This window comes from Sorex araneus, chromosome X (assembly GCF_027595985.1).
Source record: "Sorex araneus isolate mSorAra2 chromosome X, mSorAra2.pri, whole genome shotgun sequence".
NCBI lineage: Eukaryota > Metazoa > Chordata > Mammalia > Eulipotyphla > Soricidae > Sorex > Sorex araneus.
In genome coordinates this window covers 76,320,832-76,338,085 of record NC_073313.1, presented here as the reverse complement: position 1 = coordinate 76,338,085, position 17,254 = coordinate 76,320,832, and the positions used below count along the sequence as shown (strand labels likewise).

The window sequence follows — 17,254 nt, the reverse complement described above, 5'->3', positions numbered from 1 at the left end:
ATTTAGATTTCCTATGAGCTTTTGTAATATAATTATTTTCCTGGAGATCTCCCTAGTGGTGCTCGGTTCTTAGAAAACAGTCTGATATTATGGATGGTTTGGGCAAATTCATTCCTAATAGAGAAGGACAACTCAGGGTGCATATTCTACTAATCTGATTTAGTGGAAGAGTCACAGTAAGAGATATTTTCATCCAAATTCAAACACTTACTCAGCGTTAGAACATTGGCACAAATTATATGACAGACTTGACTTCAGTATTTTCAGCTGTAATGTGGGAATAAGAACTTAAATGTAATTCAAAACCAAAATTAAATAGAAAAAAATTGAGACATAGCTTGACAGGCTGGAGCACATACTATGCATGCAGGAAACCTACTGAATTTTTTACTTCTATCATGTCTGATTGTAGTTTTCTCATTTCCACTCTTATAATTTGTTGTTATTTGCTGATTGCCTGTGCCGCCAGTTCTTTGAGCTCATTAAAAATTCCTGATAAGGTGTCACTAAAGTAATTCTTTGAAAGTTTATAGAACGGGTTGGTTTTGGTAGCCTTCTGTGTGATTATTTTCACTCACTGAGCTTGGTGGGTTCAAAGAGTGAAAATAGTGTGTCATATTCATGGTGTTTCCTATGTTCCTGCTGTGCAGAAGGTGAATTAATGGAGTTGCCACCCTGGAGTCTCTGAGGGATTAGGCAGAGTGTTTCCTTTTTTTTACCTACCTGGATTCATCCATGATGGGAGTTATAAGTTTGAGCATAGTGTGATGAGTAAATCTGCTGAGATGCTAAGATAGCAAAGGTCAGGCATGGAGGCTGCTGGGACCTGACTGAAGGGATGGGAATCCGTTTCTGGTCCCTAAAAGGCACCTGAATGTCAACCGGGATCTTAACCTCCTCTAGGGGCTTGGAGGATCAGGAAAGGATCAGGATACTTGGAGGTGGGCATGATGATACAGTGATGCTTTACAATACTAATTGTTTTTATTTTATATGCCAAAAACAGTAACAACAACAAGTCTCACAATGGAGATGTTACTGATGCCTGCTCAAGTAAATCGATGAACAATGGGACAACAGTGCTACACGGTGCAATTGTTTTTATTATGTAAAAATAATAGCTTTGTTATCATTGTAATTATTTATTTTTTTCTTTTAGAGAATTTGAGGCATACCCTGAGGGTAGCAGGATGAAAGGCTGGAAATGGCAGGAACTCAGTGACCAATTATTGCTTTTTTAAAAATTGTATTTTTCTATCTATCTATCTATCTATCTATCTATCTATCTATCTATTTTATCAAATCAATGTGAAATAGACCATCACAAACCTATTCATAAGTGGAATTTAATCATATAATATTCCAACACCCATTCCTCCAACAGTATACATTTCCCACCGCCCATGTCTTCAGGTTCCCAGTTTCCCTCCCACCAACTCCTGCTTCCCATCCCCCACCCAGCCTGCCTGTGTGGCAGACATCTTTCTTCTTGCTCTCTCTCTCTCCTTCTATGTATTATAGTTTGAAACTGGGTGGTGCCTTTGGGTTGTGGATATGATTTCCCGAGCTTCTGGAGGTGCAGAGAGGCAGGGGGAGGTAAATCATCCCACCCCAAGAGAACCTGGAGATTTAAGTCAAAAATATGCATACCCATATTTTCAGTAGATTAGTATCTTGATGAGGTGCATCCTGAGACATAGGAGTCTTCCCAGGGGTATGGCATGGCAGCGATTTTGGATTGTGGAAGCAAGTGAAAGTTGAGCGCCTCTGCTTGGGTGGGCAACAGGTTGACCTGCCCTCCTCTAGTGTATCCTGTTTGTAGTACAGCTTTGTTTGGGTCCAAGATTAATTGTGCCTTCTGATCTCTTTCAAGATTTATTTCTGTGTCTCTGAAGCACTGCCATTAAGTGAGCATTTATGGCTGATCTGGAGGTGGTTTGTGAGCATGGCTCCCACATACTGAACTTTTGGATGTTTAATTTTTCAGGAAATTTGGTTCTGAGTTGTTGGTGTCTGGCCAGAGGCACAGTGGCAATTTGGGGGTGTCAGTAAGCTGAGGGCACCATCAGGCTGCTGATACACTCGCCCCATAGGTCCAGTTTGACTCAATGGCAGTGCTGCACCCTCTGAGCCCCAGTAGCAACAGCATCAGTGGGCCAGGCTGGGACCAGAACTGGGTTCAAAGCTGCTACAGTACACAGGCTTGAGCATTCTGGCACTGCGGTCTTGCAGCCCCAGTCCAGCAGGACCTGACCAGTGGGGGTATGCCCCCATCTTCAGTCTCCAGATTGTTGGCTCTCAGAGAGGATTTCCTCCATAATATGCTGCGGGTGGCGCGGGCTGGTCTGGCAAGGAAACAGCAACAGGGCCGCCCCACCAGCGAATCACCAGGACCCCATGGTGGGGACCTCAACACTGGTACTCTGCAGTGTAGATCTGAAGAGCTAGTTCAGACCCCTCAAAAACCTGCTTCCTCCCATAGCACTGAGAACTGCAGGACTTCTGCCAGCTGGCAGTCATATGCCACGGCCATCCTCACACATCCTACTCCAGGTCAGTGTTTCACTTTGGGTGACCAGCTGGTTTCATGTAATGGCGCTCACTCTGAGCTAGAATATCCAAGGGGCACCATGTTCACTCACGTATAAATTTTGTGGCCCCATTGACTGTTGAGAGTCCTGAGAGCCGCCGTACCTCCAGTGCTTGATGCTGTGCCACTGCCATTTTTTCCCCTCCTCCTCTTCACTCTGACCCTTCCTCCTCTTCTCTCTCATTGTGATTATTTCCTTGATTTAAAGAAAAAGTCATTTCCATATTTATGGAAGATTCTCATCGTGGTTTAGAGAAATAAAGTTAACAACTATCTCTAGAGTTTCATGCAAGGTGCAATTTTTTTTTCTTGCCTGGAAATATAACTTGCTGCGTCTAAAACGTACTTGAATTTATTTCTGAATGAAGTTATTTAATAGTATTCCACAGATGATCATTTTTATGAATGTGATATGGCTGTATTTCTTTCTCTCCATAGTCCAACAAAATAAATAGGGAACAATTTTTAAAACTGTTCTTTCAGGCCATATTAGCTAAAGCTGTGGGTGAGCCTTCCCTACCCCAATATTGAGACTTCTAAGGTTGTTTCGAGAAAAAATACAAAGCAGAGTGTTTGAGTCAAAGGACTCCTTTATAATTACTAGGTTTTTGTCTTCTGTATTATCACTCTCATCTACATTTCCTACTAGAAGTGATCCAAGTTATTTTTGTGTCTCAAATCTGTAGGGGAACATTTCAGATTCCCCCATCCCATTGGCAAGTGAACTAGAGCACAATAGATAAGCTCCAGTCCCTACTGAATCTGGTTAAGGAACATAGGGAATAGTCATGGCTTTATTTTGTTTGATTTGATTTATAGATGCCACACCCAGTGAAGCTCAGGGGTCCATGTAGTGAGGGAGAAAAAAGCCAGGACCTTGTACATGCTTGACGTGTACTCTACCAATTATATCCCCGGTCTCTCATTGCTTTATTTATTTTGATTTTGGATCTCTCTGGTGGTTCGTAGGACTAATTTTAGGTTCTTTACTCAGTAATAACTCCTACCTGGGATCAGGAAATATGTGTCACCATTGATCAAACCTGCACGGGTGCATGCAAGGCAAGTTCCCTACCTTCTGTATTATTATCCCAGACTCTCACCGGTATAGTTTTTAAGGTTTTTGGCTATTGTGAATCAAGGTCGAAAAAGTACTTAGGGATTTTTTAATATAAACATCCACTAAATCTTCAAATTATAAATATTGGGCAGGAGTGATATTACTGTGGTTTAGATGTTTGCTTTGCATGAAGCTGACACAAATTCAATCCCTGGTATGCCATGCGGTCCCTGAAGCACTGTCAGGAGTGATTCCTGAGTGCAGAGCCAGGAGTTACCTCAGAAGCCACTGAGTATGACCCCCAAAGCCCAAAATAATTATAAATATCAGTAGATTAAAAGAAAGAATAGCATAGCTCAACTAATACTATATAACACAAAGACTTAGCACAGATGTCAGCAAACTTCTTCTCTAAAGGGCTAGGTAAATATTTCATGTTTTGTACATCATAATGTCTCTGCCACAATTTGTTTTGTAAACTGTTTAATATTTTTGGTAACATGGTGAAAATAGTGAAAACATTTATGGTATTGGTGTACAAAATTCAGCAGGAACTGTATACCACCACCACCACCACCAAAGTGCCTGAAACACTTCACTAGTGTCTTAATCCCTCCCCACCACTCATGGTTCTTCCTGATAATGTGAGTTTTATAATCCAAGACTAAATGTTTGTAATTGTTTAATACTTTCTATTCCCTCATTTTGTCTCTATCACAGATGAGTGTGATCATCCAGTATTTGTTTTTCTACCTCTGAATGTTTCATTTACCATGATTCCCTCCAGTTTTATCCAGGTTGCAGCAAACTGAATCTTTTCTTACAGCTGCATCGTATCCCATTGTGGATATATACCTCAATTTCTTTATGTCCAATAAAAGATGGATGAAGTAGCTGTTACAATTTCTTAACTTTCACTATTAAAATGGGAAAGTATCCATAACCTCCATTACCAAGCCACCACTGCTCCAGGCTGCTTTCTGGACACTTGGGCTGAACCTCACGCATGAGTGAAGCCCCACAGTACCAAGTAAAGCAGAACTTTTCGACCTTGGACTCCAGGCTCAATGAGACCTGGAAATAAGATCCTCTTCTGCCTCCTCCAATCTCCAGAGCCCCAGGGATCAAACCCAGACGACAAACCCTACTGGCGCTAGATAAATAGCTCAACAGACGACCTCCACTACTCAGCCACCGCCACGCTCCAGGTAGCATCGCAGACTTGCGTGCCATACCACAAGACACTTAATACACATTTTCCATAATTTCCGCACCATATTTGATGGGTTCAAATATAGTGTGAGACACAGGAACACCTGTAAGATCAATTAGAAGCCTCCCTAAAAGCTTCTACCCCTCTCGGAGAGCCTGGCAAGATACCGAGAGTACCCCGCCCATATGGCAGTGTCTGGCAAGATACCCGTGGCGTACTCGATATGCCAAAAATGGTAACAACAATGGGCCTCATTTGCATGACACTGAAAGAGCCTGCAATACGGCAAGGTTAAGAAGGATGAGCAAGGAGACGCTGATAAAATCTCAGGGACAAACTAAACTGCCAAAATGAAGTAGGACTAAAATGACTGTGTACTTTCAACGCATGTATGCTTGCATCAGAAGCATCTATCGAGGACCTGATGGTGCAAGCACAGAAGATCAAGTACAGCATCATTGGTCTGACCAAAACAATAAGGCAACGATCACATCATGCCATTTTCGACACTGAAGAAGAACTGTTCCTCGGAACATGTAACAACAGAGGTGTTGGTGACGTCAGTGTCCTTGTCAAAACGAACTTGGCTATGAACATTGATTCATCCAAATGCTTAACAACCCGAATCGGACGATAATGCTTGAATAGATGTGGCTCACTGCTGGCAGTTTCTATCTTCATTGTCTATGCACCAACATCCAACTACAATGAAGAAGAAATTGAGAAATTCTACATGGAGCTGGAGAAGTTCTATAAAGAAGACTACACCTTCTACAAGTTCATTGTCGGTGATTTCAATGTCAAGATAGGACTGAGAAGGTTGCCCAAAGAACTCCATATTGGGACCCACAGCCTAGAATGGAATGAACAGGGTGAGAGACTATCTGAGTTCGTCATGTTAACCAAGACCATCCATGGTAACTCACAGTTTCAGAAGGCCGAATCTAAACTTTGGACATGGGAGTCCCCCGGTGGACAGTTCCACAAAGAAATTGACCACATCATATTCGATGGATGGTTTTGCCTGACTGATGTGGCTGTTGGCCCAAAATTCCAAACAGGATCAGACCACGATCTCCTTCGTGAAAAATTCTACTTCACAGAGCAGGGAGAAAGGACTGCAGTGTTTAAGTTTAAGAAGAGAACTCCCAGAATGACCACCAACTGGGAGCTCTTTGGCATTATGGCTGCAATGTGGGAAGATGCTGTTTTTGACAACATCGACGAGGAATATGTTCGACTGATTCAGCACCTCCATGACTGTGCAAGGAATGCTGAGAGTGTAAAAACCACAGATACCTGTCTTTGGAAACTCTCGAGCTCCTTTGCCAACGTGACTTGGCACGATTGCCTCAGGCAATGACAAGCTAATGTCTAAGCTTGTAAAGCTGTGTAGAAAAGCAATAAAGGAAGACCTCAAAGAAAGAAGAACAGCAGTGCTGGCCAATGCAGCAGAAGCCAGGAAAAGTATTCACAATGCTTGCCTGTCCTTCGCCAACTACAAGACCAAGATGACTGCCCTCCTACGTCCTGATCGATATATCACATCTTCCAGAAGGGCAATGGAGAGGATTCTTCACAACTTTTACGAGGATCTCTTCGACAGCCACATCCACCTGCCCACATACCAAATTCCGCAGGATGGATATGTCATTCCCAATGTCCTCCCTTCCAAAATAAGACACGCTATTTTGTCAGTAAAGATGCGTACGGCACCTGGTCTAGACAAGGTCAGACTTGAACACCTGAAGAATCTGCCTCCAGTACTCATCAATACACTGGCTCAGCTCATCAAATGCTACCTGTCCGAATGCAAGGTTCCATCCCAAATGGAAAACCAGTAAGACCATTCTGTTGTACAAGAAGAATGACATCCACGACATCGGCAACTATCGCCCAATCTGCCTTTTGTCCGTCATCTACAGGCAGAACACTAAAGGACAACCATGCGAGCAAGTCGGGTTCCAAAAAGGATTCAGCACGATCGACCATATCCACACAGTGACCCAGCTCATTGAAGTTTCAGGAGAGTTCAAGATGCCACTCTATCTAACATTCATGATTTAAAGAAGGCCTTTGATTCTGTTGAGACTGAAGCAGTTATCAAAGCCCTAGTCAAACAGGGTGTTCAAACTCAGTACATCAAGATCGTCTGCGAGCTATATTACGGATTCACCACCAGGATCTCACCATTCTATAAGGAAGTGATCATTGATGTAAAGAGAAAGGTTTGGCTGGGTGATGCCATTTCACTGGAACACTTCAGTGCCACCCTTGAGAATGTCATGCAACAACTGGAATGGAAGGAATGGGAGTGAGGATAGATGATCAGCAACTATACCGCCTCTGCTTCGCTGATGATATTGTTCTAATAACACCAAACATTAGCCAAGCAGCACAAATGCTGGCCGACTTCGACCGCGAGTGTGGAAAGGTCGGACTGCAGCTGAATCTCACCAAGACAATGTTCATGAAAAACAAACTAGTCTCTGGTGTTTCATTTGATCTCAACGGAACGAACATCTCTGAATGCAGCAGCTATGTGTACCTGGGTCGAGAACTCAACATGAGGAATGACTTGTGCCAGAACTGCGCAGGAGGAAGAGAGTAGCGTGGAACATCTTCAAGAGCATCGAATAAGTTGTCAAGGAGGACAAAGAACCTCCAGCTATGGCACATCTTTTTGAGTCCACTGTTCTTCCTGCACTAATATACGCCTCAGAGACCTGGGCCCTACGAAAACAGGATGAGAACACTATTTGAGTATCCCAAAGAGGAATGGAAAGAGCTATGCTTGGAATATCACATTTCACTCAAGTGAGAGAAGGAATCCGGGGTTCCAACCTCTGTCAACGATCGAGAATCAAGGACACTGTCTTGTTTGCCAAGGCATCAAAAATTAGAGGGGCTGGGGCTGGAGAAATAGCACAGCGGCTGGGGCATTTGCCTTGCTCGAGGCCAACCGGGGTTTGGTTACCAGCATCCCATGTGGTCCCGTGAGCACTGCCAGGGGGTAATTCATGAGTTCAGAGCCATGAGTAACCCCTGTGCATCTCTGGGTGTGGCCCAAAAAGCAAAAAGAAAGAAAGAAAGAAAGAAAGAAAGAAAGAAAGAAAGAAAGAAAGAAAGAAAGAAAGAAAGAAAGAAAGAAAGAAAGAAAGAAAGAAGGAAGGAAGGAAGGAAGGAAGGAAGGAAGGAAGGAAGGAAGGAAGGAAGGAAGGAAGGAAGGAAGAAAGAAAGAAAGAAAGAAAGAAAGAAAGAAAGAAAGAAAGAAAGAAAGAAAGAAAGAAAGGAAGGAAGGAAGGAAGGAAGGAGGAAGGAAGGAAGGAAGGAAGGAAGGAAGGAAGGAAGGAAGGAAGGAAGGAAGAAAAAGAAAGAAAGAAAGAAAGAAAGAAAGAAAGAAAGAAAGAAAGAAAGAAAGAAAGAAAGAAAGAAAGAAAGAAAGAAAGAGAAAGAAAGAAAAGAAGGAAGGAAGGAAGGAAGGAAAGAAGGAAGGAAGGAAGAAAGAAAGAAAGGAGGGAAGGAAGGAAGAAAGAAAGAAAGGAGGGAAGGAAGGAAGGAAGAAAGCTGGACTAGAGCTTTACCGACTGGATTCCACGGGACATCAAAAGACCATGTGGCTGCCCAACTACAAGATGGTCAGACTTCTTCAACAAAACCCTGAACGAGCATTTTGAGGCCCTTTGTGTTCCTGTAGTGAGCAGATACCATTGGGCTACACTAGCACACGACAGGGATGAATAGAGATGTTACTGGCACCCTCTGGAGCAAATTGAAGATCAATGGGATGAAAAATGACAATTGAAGTGATCCATAAGCTATATTCAAATGAAAGGCATGCATGTGTTCTGATAAAACTTTCCTGATCAAACCAAAATGCCACAGCCAAGATTTGGCCAAAGTATTCCCGTTTTCTAACCTCTGGCTTAGAGATAAATGGAATTTCACTTTAGATGTGTCAATAACAATTGTATAACAATAACACACATGTGTATGTGTGACTGTGTATGTACTTATTTAAGCAAACAATCCAGGTTAACGTCCTCTTCATTCACTGGGGGGGGGCGGAAATCATTGATTTGTCAGAGAAGGGGGTGGGAACCAGCCCTTTAGCCTATTGCCATCACTGGTGTGTACACATCTGCACAGAACAAAGTATGATCCAAGGAAAGCAGCCCCCATGAAGAGTTAGATTACTTAAATCACTGAAAAGGCATTTAGCGTTAGGTATTTTGAAGAAATTCAAAATACAAACCCTTGCTCATTAGTTGCAGTGAGGAGATCAGCATTAGATTAACAGTGGAGTACACTGAGTCTTGTCTACTTTCTGGAAGAGGAAAACAACACACATTTAGCAGTGGCAGACCTTTATTTAATTAGCCCTCAAGTAAAGATTTCTTGTCTTTTGTAGCTACATTGCTTTAACAGAGTTCCTGGTACCTGAAGGCCGGCTCCTACTGGGACTAATTCTATCCAGACAGCTCCAAGTATGTTCATTAGGCACTGATTAGGTTTCACACAGGTGGGGAAGGTTAGGGGCACTGATAGAGAGGCGGTGCTGATTGTTTCAGGCATAAAACACCATCTGTTTCCCAACCAAGCAAAGGAACTGCATCCTTGCTTCTTGAGGGATACCAGGCTCCTGCTGAAGCTGCAGCTTCTTCCTTTATGGTTTTTCTCTGGCTACATTTTCCAGTTTCAAAACAAATTGGAAAAAATTAAGAAAACACAATATAATATACACAAGACTGTTAAAATGATGCAAATTTCTCAATCAATAGAAGCAGGCCTACTGACCAGAACTAAGATGATATTCCTATCCTTCCTCACAGTAACCACTATCCCTGAGGTAAACATTGTACTTGCCATGGAAATAAGAAAATACATCGATTCATTTACAACATATGGTCCCCAAACCCCAACCCTAAATTGTCAACCTTCCCGGTAACTCTTCAAGGCACTGTAACATGGTTTTGTTTGGCACCAAAGAATGCAAATGCACTGACATCCAGATTCCCCTCCTCTAACAAAATAAACAGTTCTGGAGGCCCCTGGGGGGAGAACGGGCAACAGTTAATGGAGTGAACTGATGAGCACTTGAGTTTTCCTGATATGGAGTCCTTGCTATGTTGTTGTTGGTCTACAAAGAACTTGGGATTCGCAGTGCTGACTAAGTCCAGATATGTTCACAGAGCAAACCACCCCAGACTTCCCTCATTCCCAGTTCCTCTTTCCTGCTCACTCAGTCAATAGAGGAGGAATCTGTCTCTCCATACATATTTTGTCCCCCCATTTAATTCTTCAGGACAACACTCGTGGAGGCCTGTCTTTATTATTGTTAGAGCTTAGCAAAGTCAGCAGGAAATCAGTCAGCTTGACTCCCACCCCTATCCCAGAAAAATAAGAGAAGTGAGCCTCCTGTCCTAGAGCCATTGACAGCAAGTTATTCTGGGACTCTCCTGATAAGCTTCGTGTGTTTGGCTTCAGTTCCCTGGGTGTAACATGACTTGAGCAGCCAGGAGTTGGAGAGGAGCAGAGAAGAGCTTTGCTCTTGTCTTTCTGCATTGAATGATCTGGGGCAGCTTCATTGTTCTTATAAAGGACTTGGTCACTAACTTGCTGAAAGGGCAGCTACAGTGGGGAAAGGTGTCACCTGTCACTGTCTTCAGGCACAACGGGCCCAGAGACTCCTTGATTTTGGAGGCTGAGGCAATTGACTAAACTCCCAGTCTCTCACAGTGGCCCAAGCTAGTTAAAGCAAGCTCTATATAGCTGCAGGGCATGGCCTGATGAGTAATATTATTCAAACTGGAAATCAGTTTTCCAGGCAGGATACGCAGAGATTACTCTTTGTTAGTGACTAGTGATGGTACACTGAATCTGTCGGTTAAGGCCTCTGACCACTCTACAAAACCCCTCCCTACCTCTTAAGGAATTTTCAGGGATCCACTGTAGTGCCTGTCCATTCTCGAAGTCCACTGAATCTGCCCTTATTCCCAGAGGTTTGCATGCCATTTCTTCAGACAGGAATGATCATATTTCCTTCCTTTCATTATGCCTCAACTTATTCTTCAAAGGACACCTACCTTTTCTCCAAGTCTATTAACCTTTTATGGTTTGTTTCTCCACCAAATACCTCTCACATGATCAGTTTACCTTTGGTCACTTAACATATATACCTTCTGGGATTTTTGATTTGCCTTTTTGATTTGCCTCATTATTGCCTTGACTTTCTCAGTAGATTGTTAATTTTCTGAAAGCAGATTCATTTTTCTGTAGTCCTTCATTTTCCTTCTAGGACTTTCCACAGTGCTAGAAAAGCAGTAAGGGCTCAGTAAATGAATTCATTTGGACACTTACAGCTTAGAAACCTTCAATGGCTTGGCTTAGTTAACATTAGTTATCATTTTTTTTTGTATTGGGTCTTTGCCAACTACATAAAAGGAATAGAATTAAAGCTTGTGTGTGCCCATTGTTATTAGCACTCATTTATCATTTATTCCTTCCAACAATTTATTAGAGGTCATCTCTATTATATACAAAGTTTGGAAAATGGAGGCACAGAGTGAATTTATTTTCCTAGATCGACACAGATAGGGAGTTTCAAGGTTTGGACTGTTGCCAAAGCCAGTGGTTTTTTTCCCACTATTATACTGCCATCCAAATTTTGTTACCAGATAGGGACTGAAAATTATAGTCTCAAATAGATTTTAAATTTTGATTACTCAGTCAAATGTGATTCAATAAGTATTTGATATTTAGTAAGATATTTGATAAATAAATGAGAGGTTGGGAGAGGTAGGCACAGAGAGCAAAGTGAAATACAATCACTGACTTCCAGGATCTCCCACTCTCAGAGGAAATTATTCTTGAACTCTATTCTGATATAAAGCTGACTCTATCAAAGAGCTCTATGTTTATAAGGGAAGGGAAACGGATTTTGACTGAAATTGTTAGGGATACCAACTTGAATAAGGTGTAAATTTAGTTCTATTTTAATGGGAGTGTTAGATTTTTGTATGAAAACAGAAAATTCAAGGCTAGGTAAAATTTGGAACAGAGACAAAGAAGTTGGGAGGTCCTGGATGTAGGCATGGATAGGAATTTGCTAGAATACAGTAAAATTAGTTGAGTAGTGTTTCAGTTACAAAATGTGTTTGGAGAGATACTTCTTTTACTCTTCTTATACTATGCAAAAGGCTTAGACTTTCTATAAATAAAATTTTTCATCTCAGTGATGACAATACTTGGCCATTTCAACTTAAATGGTAAAGAACACATTGGCAGTAACCTATGAACCTCTCCCCTTTGACTAATTAGATTGTTAGAGGCTCCTAATTTCATGGAAACACCACAAATGCATTTTTGTCTTTATTGTCATCTAGAATGGTTATAGAAGGCAAAACACCTAATTATAAGTAATCTAACACAGAGATTAAAATTCTACAATATATTTCTTATAAAGTTGGTGTAAAGGTTCTTTGGATAAAAATAAGTATAGACCTTAAAATTTCAAATCATCATAATGATAGCCATGAACAGAAGCCCCTAAGCAAAAGCCAGTGTTTAGGAATGAATGTTTGTGTCTCCCTCAAATCATTCATCAATATACTAACTACCCATGAATTTGAGCCTGATATTACTCAGGCTAAACTTTGCCTTTCTGCCATAGAGATTCATCTGCATGTATAAAATTATGGAACATATTCCCAGTAAGTGTCTCAGCTACAAAGTTTATGTATTTGCAGGGGGCATACCCAGCAGTGTTCACACCTTATTACTGGCTCTACAATTAGGAATCATTCAAGGTACCATATGGAATGCCAGGAATTGAACCCTGGTTGGCAACATTCAAGGCACGTGCCTTCCCACTGTACACTCTCTATGGCCCAAATAATGTTTATGTCTTGATTATGTGAGCAATCCCCAGTGAGCATATATTTAAGCACCACAGTAAAGGAGTTAGAAATCACTGAGCTCTGCGACCAAATGTGCAAGCAACCTAAACTGATGCTCAACACCTGCAACACCACAGGTAAACGTGAGTGAGCATCACAGCCAAATGTGTGTTGAATCACCCAGTTATTACAACAATAAAGGGAATTGAGGGCTGAGATAATAAAATACATGCATATGTTTGTACCTCTTGACATGGTGAAGGAAGTCAGGTGTGGAGGTTTCCTGGCCTACCTGGAGGGGAGGGGCATTTGCTTTCTCCCATTCAAAAACTCCCTGGAGTTGGGGTCAGAGAAATGCTACACCAGGTAGAGTGTTTACCTTGCAGGAAGCTGGCCAAGGTTCCATCCCTGTATTTCATATGATCCACCGATAACCACCAGGAGTCTTTCTTTAGTGAAGAGCCAGGAGGAACCCTTGAGCATTGCTGGGTGTGACCACCTCTCAAAAGACTTGAAGTTGTCAGTGATGAGATCATTATACCTGGAAAGTAGAGATAGAGGATCAAACTTTATAGCCTTTTACAGAGAAATGTGGTATGACTGTATTTGTTTTCTGAGGAACATTAATCTGGCAGGAATGTTTAGGATAGTAGTACTGAAAACTGATGGCAGTAGAATAAGTTTAGGAGATAAATTTAATGGATGAACACTCAATACCCCTATTGAAAACCACAACACCCAAAAGGAAAGAGAGATATCAAATTGGAATGCCCTGCTACAGAGGTGGGGTGGGGTGGGAGGGATGGGATTGGGGGGGTGGGAGGGATACTGGGTTCATTGGTGGTGGAGAATGAACACTGGTGTAGGGATGGGCTCTCAAACATTGCATGAGGGAAAAACAAGCACGAAAACTTATGAATCTGTAATTGTTCCCTCACTGTGACTCACTAATTAAAAAATAAATAAATTTAAATAAAAAACAATAATTAAAAAAGAGAGGGTATAGTCAATACAGGTTATCAGGGAGTTTAGAAGTTATAGGATTTTATTACTGATTAACTCTGAATTGTTTAAAAATGATGTTAACATTGCGAATTTGTAGTGGCATGCTCTAAAATTGGAGCCACTGGTAGTAGGATAAGTTTGATATGAAAAATTATAATGACTTCAGTTTGGAGCATGTTAATGAGATGTTGGCAAGATGAATTTTTGGATTTCAGTGAGGAGTTTTATTTCTAGATAAGGCAGTGATTAGCAAACAAAATTTATTGAGCACTTACTATGTTTCAGACAATGTTTCAAGTGCTCAGAATATGTGTGTTAGTGTAGTGAACAAACAAAATCCAGTTCTTTCATGTAGGTGCCATTCTAGCCAGGGTAAAATGAGAGAAGACATCAATAAACATGACAAATAAATCATCATCATCATCATCATCATCATCATCATCATCATCTGTAGGATAACATGGGGTTTGTCCTTTTAGCCTTGCCGCAGGGAACTTAGTTTACCTTAGAGCAATGGCCTTTCTGTATGGACACAGGATGACAGTTAATAATATACTTGGTAACTTGGGAGCTGATTGACTCCAATAATATTTACTCCCGGGCATCTGCTTTCTCAACTCAGTTGCCCTTAGTTCCTAGCACCCTAAAAACAGGGTCCCGACGACAACGACGAGGGACGGAATAAACCCAGGGCAAGCTGTGAGCTACTCTGGGATCGAAATGGGCCAGGCCAAAGCTCCACAATACTCAACTATAAGTTGAGAGCATGGTCATAGACAAATGCTGTCATGATCCAAAAGTAACAACGAGACTAGGACCCTGCTGGGGTTAGGAACACTAACCTTGCCTGAGGACTGTGGTCTGGAATACATAGTGAGATGTCCTCAGAAAGAACCCAACTTTAAGTTTATATTTCTTACTGTGCTCATACAGAATGACATTGCTAGAAATATTAGAAGTAAATTTACTTTAACTATTTAAGCAGATTACTGGCTGAGAAAGGAAGAAAGGGACACACCCTGACACACCCTTGTCTGGACCACACCCTTGAGCGGATCTCCTAGTAATCTCATCAAAATCCTTAGATGAGATTTTGTTAATCTCCTTGAGAAATGGTCTTACCCTTCTTTGTTGATTTGTTAATGATCAACCCACCTTTGCGTTACCATCCTATGTAATTTGCTATATAAACTAAGACTGTGGGGGGAAGAGAGGGGAGACAGAAGAAGAAGGGGGCACTGACAGGAGACAGAAGAAGAAGACAGAAGAGACAGAGAAGGAGACACATGAGAAGACATGGGAGAAGAACAGAGAAGACATAGAAGCGGAGACAGAGAGAGGTCGGAAGAAACCAGAGGAGAGAATACAGAGACAGAGAGACAGACAGAAGAGAGCACAGCGGCACACACAGAAGCAGAGCACAAGGAGGAGCCGTCCTGATCCGGTTCATACACAGCGGCTCGGCTCGAGAAAACCGAACGCAAGTGGTGCATGCGAGAGAGAGCTGCCCCGAGTGCCCAAGGACAACGGAACGACAATGACACGATGCATCATCGCGTCTCCCCCCTCCTGTGTGCGTGTCCCCCTCTTGTGTGCGCCACTTTTGTGATTTTTTACAATCATCATCCCGTTGATTGTCAATTTTCTTGAGCGGTCTCAGTAATGTCTCCATTCGTCCCAGCCCTGGGAGTTTAGAAGCCTCTCTTTACTCGTCCTTCCCAATGGTGCCACATTGGAGGTTCTTTCAGGGTCAGGGGAATGAGACCCATCATTGTTAGTGGTTTTGGCATATGAATACATCACAGGAAGTTTGCCAGGTTCTCCCATGTGAGCAAGAATCTCCCGAGAGGGAGAACTAGGTTATAAGATGTCTTCACAGCCTCGCTCTTCTGGGAGCTTGGTTTTATAGTCTCTGGATATTGGCCATTGATGGGATTACACAGTATTGGGGTGGGGGGGCAGGATATGTCTTTCCCGCCAGCATAAAACTCTTGGTGGCTGCAGGAGCATCCTCTTCGCTGCTGCCAGTCTGTCTCACTGGGTCCTCTGTCAGTCACTTATACATCATTTCACTGTTGACAAGGAAGTACTGAAGCCTAAGTTTTGGGACTCAAAGATAGTCAGTGAGGAGTGCAAAACAAAGACACTGGCACACGTTTGAATGCCAGTCCTTGTACAATGAAGTGAGACTGAAAGTCTGATAAGGCTGGAAGGTGCCTGCCCTGGGAATGGCCAAACTGGGTCTCCGGGCCACAGCGGGGCAGATAGCACGAGCCCAGGGCACTGCCCAACAGGCTGTGGCCAGAGCTTATGAATACGGTCAGGGGCCAGGCACTCTGGCCAAGGACCTTGTCCAGCATATGTGATCCCAGGCCCTGTGGGGCAGCGCGGAGGCCCTCCCCCGCCCCCGTGCATTAGCCCTGCCTGGCCCCTACAGCCATGCCTTTGGCTTTATAGCATCTCCTGAAGCTTCCAGCAGTCACTGAGCAGGAGGGAACATGGCCTGTGTGGATTGGTGGGGGGCGGGGGTGAAGACCCCATGGGGTCCTCATGCCCATCCCCAGCAGGTCCACCTGCATGCGGAACCAGCCCCGCAAGGTGCTGCCCTCCCAAAGCCACATTACATATTTTTTGGTTTTGGAGCCATGCCTGGTGGTGCTCAGAGCTTCCTCCTCTCTCTGTGCTCAGGAATCACTCTTGGCGGTGCTTAGGGGACAATATGGGGTGCCAGGGATTGAACTCGGGTCAGCTGCATGCAAGGCAAACACCCTCCCTGCTGTACTATCCCCTCACCCCCAAGCCACATCACCAAAGCACCTGCCCTCACCCCCCCTGTCATAGCCCCTATCTTTTGTTCCCCTCTGGCTGTGTTTGGGGGAGGGGACGCATTTTCTGGTGTAGCTCAGAGACCAGTGCAGTGCCTGGCGCTCTGATCCGTCGCCAGCCACCCTCCCACACTTGGTCAAGTCTCTCCCACATCGACTTCTGGGCACTGTTTGCCCTCAGATCGGGGTGTTCCAGATGCTGACACCGCCAGAGGTGAGGACCAGAAGGAGTGACTGGGCGCCTGGTGTGTCACATGCTTGAGTCAGACCTGTGCACACAAACACCATGCTGAGCCACAAAACCTTTTCCAACAGCTAGGGGGAGCAGCAGAGGCGACTGCCATGCGACTCCGGGCTTTGAAACCTGTTGCCCGCAACCTCTCGCTGGGGCCTGCAGGACAAATAAATAAATTATACAATAAATTAGAATATGATAAGGGCTACGACACAAGTAATTGAGATCAATAAAATGCCTATGATAGCTCAGGAAGCAAGTGATACAGGGGACAATTCAGAGTGAGAAACAGAGGGATATGGACAGATCCTATGGGACATTAACATTAAGGGTTTAATAAAAGAAATGAGAGTGATTAATCGAGAGTAGACAAAAAATGAAACAGGACTATTGAGAAGAGTACAAAGACAATGGGAGGAAAATGTTTC

The 17,254-nt window shown here is 43.1% G+C and overlaps 1 pseudogene; it reads left to right on the top strand.

Moving 5' to 3' along the window:
• The first annotated feature begins 2,264 nt into the window (after window positions 1-2,264).
• LOC105942909 (uncharacterized) lies at window positions 2,265-17,050 on the top strand (annotated as a pseudogene).
• Window positions 17,051-17,254: the final 204 nt, after the last annotated feature.